This window comes from Panulirus ornatus, chromosome 20, assembly GCF_036320965.1.
Source record: "Panulirus ornatus isolate Po-2019 chromosome 20, ASM3632096v1, whole genome shotgun sequence".
Taxonomy (NCBI): Eukaryota; Metazoa; Arthropoda; class Malacostraca; order Decapoda; family Palinuridae; genus Panulirus; species Panulirus ornatus.
The window spans coordinates 71,311,017-71,323,287 of NC_092243.1; the positions used below are offsets into that span (position 1 = coordinate 71,311,017).

General features: G+C 41.9%; 1 protein-coding gene across 2 annotated transcripts in view; it reads left to right on the forward strand.

Annotated features, from left to right (window-relative positions):
* Positions 1–3,703: 3,703 nt before the first annotated feature.
* Positions 3,704–12,271, forward strand: part of LOC139756115 (carbohydrate sulfotransferase 15-like) — a 48,700-nt gene continuing 40,132 nt past the window's right edge. For both annotated transcript variants that reach the window (XM_071675191.1, XM_071675192.1), the window contains exon 1: positions 3,704–3,857. The gene's annotated coding sequence lies outside the window, so the exon portion shown is untranslated. The remainder of the gene's footprint in view (positions 3,858–12,271) is intronic.

Below are 12,271 nucleotides of genomic sequence, written 5' to 3' on the forward strand. Positions count from 1 at the left end.
AAAGAAAAGGCCACATCCGCTCACATCTATTCTCCAGCTGTCATGTATAATACATCGAAACCACTGCTCCCTATCCACAACCAGGCCCCATAGACCTTTCCATGGTTTACCCTGGACGATTCACAAGCCCTGGTTCAGTCCAATGGCAGGGCATCGACCCCAGCACACCATATCGCTCTGAATAACTCTATCCCGTGTACGCCTTTCACTTTCCTGCATGTTCAGTCCCCGATTGCCGAAAATCTTTTCCACACCATCCTTCCATCTCCAATTTGGTTTCCCGCTTCTCCTTGTCCCCTCCACGTCTGACACAGACAACCTCTTTAGTTGAGGAACAGGATCCTAGTGTTGTCACTAGGTACCCCTGTACAATAATACCAGAAGCATCTGGCATGTGTCACGAGTAGTAGTACATATAACAATGGGGCTTACTAAAGCCTAAGGAAGGATGGACGTTCCTTCAACACATCATTGATATTGTTTACACAATATCTGGCTAGTGTGGGGGAGGGTCATCGTGCCTCCGTCAGGAGGGTCGTGGAGCGGTGGTCCAGCGGGCGTCACGGTGCGTGTGGGGACATCTTAGAAGGTAGTGGGCGAGGGTGCGGCTGTCGGGTCTTCCGCATGATGCACAAGCGCGTTGCTCGGGGTAGGGAGGTGGGGATGCTATAATCTCCCAAGCAAAGTGGTACACGATGATGATACGGGCAGCAATCACATCACTTTTCCGTGACCCCTTTTTCCTCATAGACGTACGAGAGGCCAGGGTGTTGACGGAGGGCATCATCGTACCAGGTGGAAGGACGGGAGAGGAGTCCAGGGGCATGGCTGCCTCCCCAGCTTCTCTCCGCTTGCGGCTAATTTGGGTCCTAAGGTGTAGGAGGTGGTCGAGGAACAATGTAGTCAGGTGTGGCTATGCTACAGCCGGTTTTGGCCAGGCCGCCATCGGCTGCCTCACTCCCCGAGATACAGACGTGACTAGGCCTCCATAGGAATGTTACAGGACGAGGGCCTGCATCCTAAAGTGTTGATGTCAGCCCTCGTATTCGGAGGATGAGGGCCTTAGTCTCCCCTGATCCAAATGCAACCCCATCGAGAGCAGGGGAGGGGGCAGAAACCACCGGCATTTTCCTCAGCAAGGAGGGCTATCAGCTCGGCTTGGGTGGAGGACGAGGCCCCGTCAGACGCTCTGAGAGAGAGAGAGAGAGAGAGAGAGAGAGAGAGAGAGAGAGAGAGAGAGAGAGAGAGAGAGAGAGAGAGAGAGAGAGAGAGAGTTTGATAGGCTTAGGGGCATCAAGACGGGAGATGTATGTAGACACCAGCCCCGGCCCTGCCCGTAGCAGGTGTCAACACAGCCATCAGTGTAAAGGACACCCCCTGCCTGGAGGCCACTGGGCTATCCTGGTTTGTGCTGAGAACAACAGTCCACCGAGGGCAAGAAGACTTAGAAGAGTTAGTGTATATATAACAAGAGAGGCGGAGCTATGACGACGCTCTTGGTACACAAATGTTCATGGATTTCGGGTCTGGCACCATGCCTGTCATAGAATCTTATTATGTGGACAAGATAGGAAACCGTTTAATTATTTTGCTTACGACTAAGCTATCCAGTTTATATTGACCTTCTCCCATATTCGTGTTACAATTCTTTGTGTATTAAATAAGAGAAGATTCATCAGTATTTTCCTTGGTCAAGGAGTTACAGGTTATAACTGAATTAGCACTAATCTAATCAATACAATGATCATAGTTTCTAACATGATTTAAAGAAAGTATTTGGTTATTGTCTTGTTCTACTATAGGCATGTTGCTAAGTCTAACAGAGAGATCTTTACAAGTCTGCCTAATATAAAATATCATTTTAATCATTTTGGAAATTATGATCATTAAACTGATTGAAATAGTGTTAATTCAGTTATAATCTGCAACTCAACCAAATACCCCTGACTCTTCTTCAAATAAATACACAAAGAATTGTAACATGAATATTGATGGAGGTCTGTGTAAACTGAATGACTTTGTCGAAAGCAAAATTTGTAAACAGTTTCCTTTCTTGTCTACATAATAAAATCTAATGACAAGCCCAGTGCCAGAATCGACATTCACAAACCATTGAGTGTTGCAAGTCTCCTATCTCATTCTTGGATCTCCCCTGACGATGTGATTAACACGAAAGTGCACTCGGGCTTATCTCGTTTCATTTTTCCACGTTTTGGCTCTGCAATAATCGTATACACAAAAAAAAAACAAATACAAAAAACAAAGACACAAGACGGAATACGAGACACAAGCCGACTAACACAAAGAGACTTAGGAGACAGAAAAGACAGAAATGTCCTGTCAACTGTTGTTATCCATATGTATCTGCATATCGCTTACAAGATCAAACATCCACAGTGAGCCGCATACACCAGTGCTGGCGTTACCGATCGTGTAGCCAGTCATGACCTGAATGCCATCCTGCCCCCGAGTGCTTACTGCTGCCCATACCAGACGGTAGGGTAGCTGATGCCCCTCTTCATTGCCCGTACATCCGCTGCGACATCGTACAATTACTGTGTTCTCTGGCGTCCATAGCTACATGAAGAATAGCTATGAATTGACATCTTTTATTAGTTATGCAACGCTAATAGTGTACTACTGTAATTTTGGTCAGACGTTAAAACTGCTATGCTGAGTTGGCGTTCCCCACCCCACTCCCACCAGTGACGACCACGCCACCCTTGGGGTTAACACACAGTAACATCTGGTTGTCTACGACCGCTCTTGTTTCAATCTGGGCCATCGATCAAATATTTCTTTTTTTTTCACGCGAAGCCCTCCGTCAGTTGCTGTTGTCAACCTACGCTTGTGCTAATAGCTATTATATCTAAGGACGCGACAAGATACAATAAAGTAGGAGGATGTCTTGCGAGATCTCGAATCCCATACGAAACCATTTCAGACTACCCGTTGATGCTACACTTTTTTGCCCCGTAGATCCCTCAGCATCTTGAGATTTAGTCATATCTATTCTTGGTAGAAATGGTTATGCAACCATTAAAGTAACGTGGAGATAGGCGGAACTGCAATAAACTTTACCATACAGCAGTTATTTCTGTAGTTCTCTTATGTTCATGAAAGTAACTAAGTGTCCGCAAACCATGAAATGAAATTAACGAAACTTATTTTCCTTAGTGTGTCTAGCAACTGACCACATATCCTTGTTTCAAGTGAAGCGTTTTTTTTTCTTTTACCTAGTCCACAAACAACACCTGAAATAGCCAAGCACATCAACAAAGTCGAGCAGAATCCTTTAAACGCTTGTGGTATCAATCTCTCTGAAAGACAGAAGACTGAGCTTGATCATTTTAAGACTTTTGGGAGAGTTCAAACATCATCGTACCCTGGCATGCGGAGATCTCGAGGCGCCAGGCAGGAGTGTACGAGAGACGGCTCTTGCCATACAGAGTAAACATTCCCATTAATATTTTCATTCACTACAACTTACACGACAACAGTCACCCTGCCGTAACAAAGGTTCCAAATGTAAAACCACAGTACAATGCATGAAGCTAATAAAATCACCGCATGACGATGTGGATCGCATAATCTATGTAGCCTTTACTATCGTTGTGAGTAGGCATCTCACACAATTTTCGGCTGGAGGTCCTACTGCCATCTGAGGTGGACTGGTGGAGTCAGTCACTCCTGCATCGCGCGTACAGTCAGTGAAGAGATACAGAGAAGCGTATACGTGGTGTGGAGTGGCCGGTGACTGGATTTATACTTGCAATTCATTCGAGAACAGCGATCACTTTCATGATAATCTGGATTGCGAAGGCTCTAAGCTGGGAGGAGCTTTAGCGTAGTTACAGGTAGGTGTAGATAAAGAGAACGATTTCAACGCGTTTTAATGTATTACCACGAGGAGCAGAGGCAGGTGTTGTTGCATATATTCATATAGATATAAGATGCTAGAATGTGTTTTTAAAAAGAATTACGATTGCAGTATATAGCCTTTAAGATTACTCGTACTATTGTAGCATAATTAGGCATGAGACACGTTTAATGTTTACTATCGCCCCATCTCAGGGCAAATGAAAGGTCCGACCTAAATGTAATTTGCTGTTTTGATAAATGGATGAACTTACAAGTTTCTGTGTTTCCTTCAGGAAGTATCAGTCTTCTAAAGGATATTGAAAGTTGGGTCTTGGATTATATCGCCTAGTTCAATCAACAGATTGAAATTGTATCACACTTATGTGGTGTGTGTCTCATAAAATGTAGTTACATATTAGCATACGTTTATATTTTAACTCAAAAATACCATGTTTACGTGCAGCCCATCAATGACATAATACTTGATAGATGTTTAATCTAACAATAATGATCGTACAGAATCATTGCGTCATTATTTTCAAATGTCAATTCTGGCGGTTTCCCGCACTCTAACGCCCTCCATGCTTGCACCTAACATTCGCTCTGTTTCTTTGACTGACGCACTGGCATTTTGTGCTGCTATGTATATCTGTGTTACCATAACCACATCTAGTTACCATATGAATCTTAAAGAGAAAACGAACGAAGCCACACATACCTTTGTCACTGACCATTCGCTTGTTACGTAACACGTCACATACCTATATTACGAGTTATTCGCCATGAAAGAACTTTGTTCTTTTTTATTGTATTGCTTCTTATAAGCCCTATGGTGATTCCAATCCGTGTGTGGACTGAGAACGGTTTGAGTCGGACGATAGATAGCTTTGGTAGCGGGAGATTCAAAGGCAAACGTTGCATCAGGAATAACGGGGAACGAACCATGACTCGCAGACCTTTCCTGTGCAACAAAAATAATGGAAACATCAAGTTAGGGCTAAGCTGCTCCCAGTTTAATGTAGGCAGTGCTCTCTCTCTCTCTCTCTCTCTCTCTCTCTCTCTCTCTCTCTCTCTCTCTCTCTCTCTCTCTACCAGTTTATCAGCGAGTGAATCGGTGTTCATGGGTTAGAATGTACCAATATCTGTCCCTTCACAATCCTGAATCGTAAGCGGTTACATATCTCGACTGATACGTCCACAGGCAGGAAGTGTTGGACGGTCTCTATCGTAAATGTCACCGCACATGGCCGTACAGGATACTCGGTGACCTTTTACACACATCAATTTAACGAAAGACTTTACGTAGAGCAATTCTCTCTCAAAATACGATTTCCCCCCACCCCACCCCCGAAGAAGTTAGCAAAAACTTATGAAACACGTCAGAATGGTTCACAGTACCGGATACAAAAGGAAACAATCGCCTTGTACTTACTTGTAATACTCCACGTGTGAAATATATATATATATATATATATATATATATATATATATATATATATATATATATAGGGAAACGCTTGGATCACGGAAACACAACAAAGTCAACATGTAAACCCCTGGCAGGAGGAGGGTGTGGCTAGGCTAGGTCGCTTACACCACTGACAGGTGACATTTCCACTCGACCCATGTGCTTTGTTTACCTGGGATCATTTACACATTGACTGCTATTATATAAGCTTAACAATGTTAGAAACATGAATATTTCTAAAGTTACTGATGTATATGAAGTGTTATTTATTACTGGGTTTATAACAGGGATTGAGAAAGTGGAAGCATGCACTTCAATTTAACGAGAATAAAAGTGTAAGACCACGTAGTAAGCAGTGTTGAAGATGGGAAGATTGAAAGAAAAGAATATGGAAGAATGATAATCCACTTGCTAGTTTCAACAGATCATCTCTATGCATGAATTATACGAAGCTACCTTTGGAATTCCCATAAACTTAACCTTGATCTATCGAATGACTTACGTAATGAGTCATATAAAAAGTATTATAATCTAGTAAGTTTTAATACTCGCCTTTGATCATTTTAAAAAGGAATAGTCCCTGTTAGTCTGTGAAATATTCTAGTGATTCTTAATGTATTCAAGTGCACTATTGTGCGATTTTCAACTTCATGAGATATTAGGAAGGCAAGTTTAGTTTGAGACATGTAACATGAATGAAGAAAAATTCATTTAGGATTATGAAAAGCGATTGAAACGGTGTAGCGGTTAGACATACTGACAGCCATTGCGTGCACGGGGCGCGTGGGATCAAACCCACAAAGGTTTGAATCCTGGTCGCGTAAGCTGGCCCACAGAACTGATCATCCTCTCTCAAGGGCTGGTCGATGAAATGGGTGCGTGGCATAGGCCAGGGTGTGTGTGTGTGCGCGCGCGCACATAAAAGTTGTTACATATATACAAAATTGACAGACAAGGCAACACTTTTAAATCTTTCCCCGTAAAACAAATAGCAGTCACTTATATAAGTGAGATCGCAGGGTATTAAATTATACCAAAACAAACTTTGTGTGAGATTACCAGTTTTATGTTTCCATGAGGGTGACACGTGATCTGAGAGCGAATACTCTCTGCAAATACGATTAGTAGTTAATATCTTAACCCAAGATCTTTTCTGATTATTAGTGAAGATCTTACCTATTATTATTTTCTGATTAGTAAGTTAAAGATGTGTACGTCTCCAGCACGCAGAGAATTGACGAAATATTATTTAAGGCAGTGGAAACCTTTGTGCGTTTTACATGGCAACAGTTGGTTAAGGGACGAATAGCACAGTTGGGATATATTTCAGTAACCTATCCTAACCTAATCAAACGTTTATGAAGGAAGATCCCAGTTGTACTTCATCACGGAGAAGTAATCTCTTTGAATCTTTAATTAAACCTGGATATGTCGGATTCCCTAAATTTGAATAGGTTATATCGTTTTTTAAAATTAAGTCGCAAATAATGTGTGCAAGACCGAAGCTCGAAAAGATAAGTCTTTAAAGTTACCTCACACTATGGAATTATTGAACACTCGTGTGCTGTAAACAGTTAGTAGAAATATCATTCTCAAATAGGAAAGTTACATTCCACTCTTGGAAACCAGTAATCGTGACCCGCAGGACTTTATGGGTTGCCTGTGTTGAGATTCTGTTGCCAACAGGAACATACAGATGGCGAGGGTGAAATATGAACAGAAGAGCAACAACGCCAGCAGGCTGTTCTCATGGTAGTAGAGGCAAAAGCCTTCTCGAGTTAGGTTTTGTATCGACAGAAAAACTTGTCCTTCTCCTTCCGTCACTCTGCTGAGTGCATATATATATATATATATATATATATATATATATATATATATATATATATATATATATATATACACACACATACATAATTAGCACTTATTCCGCCGTTTTTAAACATCGTTTTATCGCACATATTCGAAGACATTAGAATAAGATAGAACTGTGCTTTTGTCACACCTTAAATATTTAGGCTGTTCCTAACATAATGGATGATATCAGCAATGGACTCGTTAAAATGGTTTTACGCAATACCAGTGCTAGACAGTCCTCAGTATTCAGATAGAACGTCTGCCAGTATCCAGTTTACTTCCCGCATCGTAACCCTGGGAGGGGGGGAAAAAAAACTCCATTTCGCTAATGCGATGCTTCACAGTCCAGTGAAAATTATCAGGAAATTTTTACACTAGATTATAGTTTATTTTCTTTATACAAGCTATTTTAAGTGAATTTCCAGTGCTTAACTTCAGTATCTTTCCTTGATTATAATTTATCTTACCGTGCATAAAAACTTTCAAAATTACATGCTTGAAAATTGACTCACGGCCATCCTAGTACAAAAACTTACTAAATTACATGCTTGAAAATTGACTCAGGCGATCCTAGTCTTTCTCCTAACTTTAAACATGAAGTATAACGTTGCGGAATACGAATATTATTTAAGATTCAATTTGCGTGATAAACAAACTATGATGTCACAATTCAGTCTGCCTTGACACACAGTCGTTTGTCGTTTCTCTTGCGGTCTCTTTCGGTATTGCAAATGTGAATGATGCTTCTGAGCGTCAAAGTGACAACAGTAACGCTGTCTCGGAGACAGAAATGTGTAGAGTAATAGAGCAAGGGAACCCACGAAGTCTGGCTTTGCAGGGAATTCCAGAATACCCACTAAGTTTAAGGAAGACCTGAGCTGCAATGAGCGGAAACAGGAATTGCGTAGACCACAACAGGATGAGCCATGTCAAATATTTTGCGCTCGCACAGCGTACCTAACCCTGCTACAATGGGCATTTTCGTTGCCAATAATAGCGCCTCTCTCTTTCTGCCTGTATACCTGATAGGATTGTGCTGTGAAATCTGAGAGGAGGTTTTGTTTACCGTCTGCCCTTTCAGTGTAGTCAACAAGGATTTGCTCATCCCATGTCTCCTGTGGATAACATCTTTCGAAACATGAAAAAAGTAACGTAAGAGGCTTACAATTTACCCTTTTTTTTCCCAGTCCATTTTTGTACTTTTTATGTAACTATTTTCTTTTTCGGTGATTACCTGCCATTACACAAACCTTTTCCCGAGTCCCAGCCATTCCATGACCAGTCGGTCGGTCCCCCCCCCCCCCCAACCCACGTCCCCAGACAGTACCGCCTCGCCGCTCCGCCCTCACCCCCACCAGTACTGAGAGCCCGCCCTGCCTCACACTGACAGTGCAATCAGCACGCCCTGCCACATCCCGCCGGCTTGACCCGCTCACTAACATCAGTACTAACAACAATATAGACCCGCCTCACCGCAACAGCACCTCCAGCCTTACCCGCCTCACCCCCCAACATTACCACTAGCCACCCCACCTCTCAGACCCCTGCTGTCTCTCACCTTCCTCTGGCTAGTGTGCACATCCCGTTCTTCTTCGTCTGGTATCAACAACCCACAGCGTCATTCTTTGTTTACTGGTAACAAATACAAATACACTCTGGAAGTACAGCAAGTTTTGCATGTACTGTAAACACAATGAACTATTTCCAGTCGGTTGTGGGTATGACTTATCATTTTGGTGTTTTATTCATTCCGTCATATTCCTCCAAAGGGAAATCTGTAATTTTCAGCCTGCCGCGAACTCGGAGTCATCAACTGGAAGATAATTGTATAATTATCTTCTTCAGTGAAGCGTGGTTATCTACAAATAAAGTCGGAGGAAAATATATTTCTGTGTACCCAAGACTGACATTACCGAAAGGGTTTTTATGGCCCCAGTCTCCACTTGCAAGCCTCGACCCGTGACGGCCGACAGAAGGACAAAGGCAGACGCCTCAGGTTCAAGGTGACCAACGCCATGAATACTTGATTACGCTAGTGATAGTGACTAATGGCGGTTAGACATGGGTATATTTTACCAGATGCGTTTAAAATGTTTAGTGTGGTCGGAAGCTTCCTCCATATTACAAAATATTTCCATTAAACGCTACAGTGTACGTTATATGTTCACAGAGTGCTGTTGATTTATATGTATTCTAACCACTGTGAAGGTTGTGTACAATGACAAACCAGCGTACAGCGTATATTAGAAAAAAAAAATGTCAAATGATGGTCAACCCCTATGATTATTTCCGATTATAATAGTCAGTCATGAAAACTTACGGGTATACGATGGTTAAGTCTTTATCAGGATGACCCTCTCATGGCTATATACTGGTGTCTTTATCAAGATTACCTGTCTTGGCAATACATAAACTGCTTAGTCCTTATCAAGATAACCTTAAATGGCTATACAAAACTTGGCTTTCACTCGTCTGAAATGGCCGTTCCGCATTTCTTGACTAGTGACTAAGACATTAACATATTCATAAGATCCCAAGTTTTAACAGTTGCCAGTTGTTTACATCCCTCAGCAAGCTATAGAACTGCACTTCTTCTTTATTGCCAAGTTCTTCATTACACACTATTTTGATGTTCAAAGTAAAAATCTGGAACAAAAATGTCTTCACTCAGATAAAGTATGTGGCGGGCATGATCAGCATCGGCTAGGCTATAATGGCGGACGTGACATGTAATTCATTGCTGGTTTTTACACGGCTGGTCAGCAGCAGAGATGGTTACTTGGTTGGCTGTTTGTCCCTTAAGCCTATCGACTGGCTGGGATCGACATCATAAAAGTTATATCACTCGTCGCAAATATAACTTCAGGTGGTCCATAATAGCCTTCATTTAGGAGGGTTTTTCTGTCGCAAGTAAATAACCGTCGGGAAAAAAATATATATCGTTTTGTGATTTAGAAAAAAAAATATTCTAAACCTATGCTCGTGAAAACTACATCAACAACCATCCCTCAGTAACCAACACCACTAACCTCTTCACAAGGAGAGGCAACTTTGGGTTGCGTCAAAGCGATTCGATTACTACTGATAGCAGCCGCGTACCACTTCTTTGGTTTCTTAGTTTATCGCGTGCAAACCTCACCAAATTACTGACTTTTTGAGATGTCATCTCGATTAACGATAGGATTAGTTTGCCTGATTTTTGGAGCTTGATTTAAGCTTACTAAAAAGGGGGGGAGGGGGTAGGGTCGGTTCAAGGAGCGTACTGCCATCCCCATTTTAAAGTTATTCTGAAAATCTTAATCATTTATTCGAAAAAAAGGCCTACATACTGTTTGCCATGTATTCGTGGTTTACCGAGGACCTAAATGGGATAAATGTACAGATTAAAAGATGATAAAGTCCCCCTTACAGACCAAGAGTGTTACGTAGAAACTGAAAAATAATGAATACCACTAGTAACACAGTTTGCCCTCTTGTTCTGCCATTCCTTACAACCTCAATCTACACACGTTGTTGTAGTTAAAACGGTTTCGTAAACCATTGGTATGCAGGCAGTTCTATTTTTTATAATTCAAAATTACTAGGAAGACATAAACGAAGTCTTTTAAAGGACGGACAACTGAGAGCAACATGCATTTCCATGGAGATAAGTTTCAGTTTCTTCCGTATGAGAAAATGTAGAAATGAAGGACCGCAAGATTACCAGACACAGACGCTATCATAAACTAGTTGAATAATGTGAAGATTTCGGAATGATAATGTCGAACGACCTAACCTTCAATGAACACCAGAAAAACGGTTGCTTCATGAAGAAGGATGGCAGGCAGGATCGTGCGGACTTTCAAGATAAGGGAATAAAAACCAATGATGTTATTATTCAAGGCGCCAATTCTTTTACGAATGGGATTTTACAGCAAATCATGCCACAAAGTGGACGAAACTGAGGAATTAGAAAGTGTGCAGGTATCTTTCACATCCCATATTAATGTGGTAAAGGAAGTAAATTATTGGGTACGGCTAAAATCTCAAAAGCCTATATACTCCCTGGGAAATCTTAGAAGGTATGGCCCCAAACTTGCATTTGGAAATACCATCCTACTTGCAGGACAGGCATGGAAGACTTTGTTAAATACTACCACTGAAATTTAAACTTTTGATATGCACAAAAAGAGAGGACTTTAAACATCTGGGTCCCAAGACTCTTTAGCTTGCCTGCTACCATTAGAAACAGCATAGGATGTACAGTAGAGAAGTTCGAGTTCATAGGACATGTGTACCTACAAAGTGCACTAGACCAGCCATGCTGTTTGGGCTATGTGGGCCTAAGGGCTGCAGCTTCCAACAGCTTGGTCGACCAACGACCCAGTCCAGCTGCCTGGGCCTATCCCAAGGTGCTGGGGTGAAGATATTGTACTAGGTACACAGGCATGAAGATTATGGATTCCTTTACGGCTGTAACATATAAAGATTCAGTTTTTGTACATTAAGAATCATGCATATATAGTTAGTAAAACGAAAGGAATCAAATTACTACGAATTCACTATCTCAACAACCAGCAATGGGTAAGGCGAAAGGTGTTAAGGGTTCCGGGTTCGGGTTTATTTACCGAGGGTGAGCGTGGTGGTGATGTTGGGCAGCGCACGTCGGCCTCGCCACACCTGCCTCACACAAACCCTACTACCTCCTCACTGACATACTACATACATCCCATACCCGCACACCTCTTCCACACCACAGCTCTTGCCTAACCTCACAGACCTTCCCTACACATTGCAAGCTCTTTCCCTTTGTCTCATACTCTATAACATTGTTTTCCTTTCTTTCAATACATTTTTTTTCCTTTAACTTGTTACTGTGTCACCACCCAGACCCCCGTCTCTTCTGCTTTTAATTACCTTATTTGTATAGATAATGAACGCTGAGCAATATATCTTTTCTTATCTCTATAAAGGCTACTGAGATATGTGCCTTGCACGTTAAAGCTGGGATAAATGAATTAGAACAGGGTTGGTAAAGTTAGTATAAACTATGATACACTATACACGTATGGACACTTTTTATAGACCTGACACCGGCAGCTTATCTAC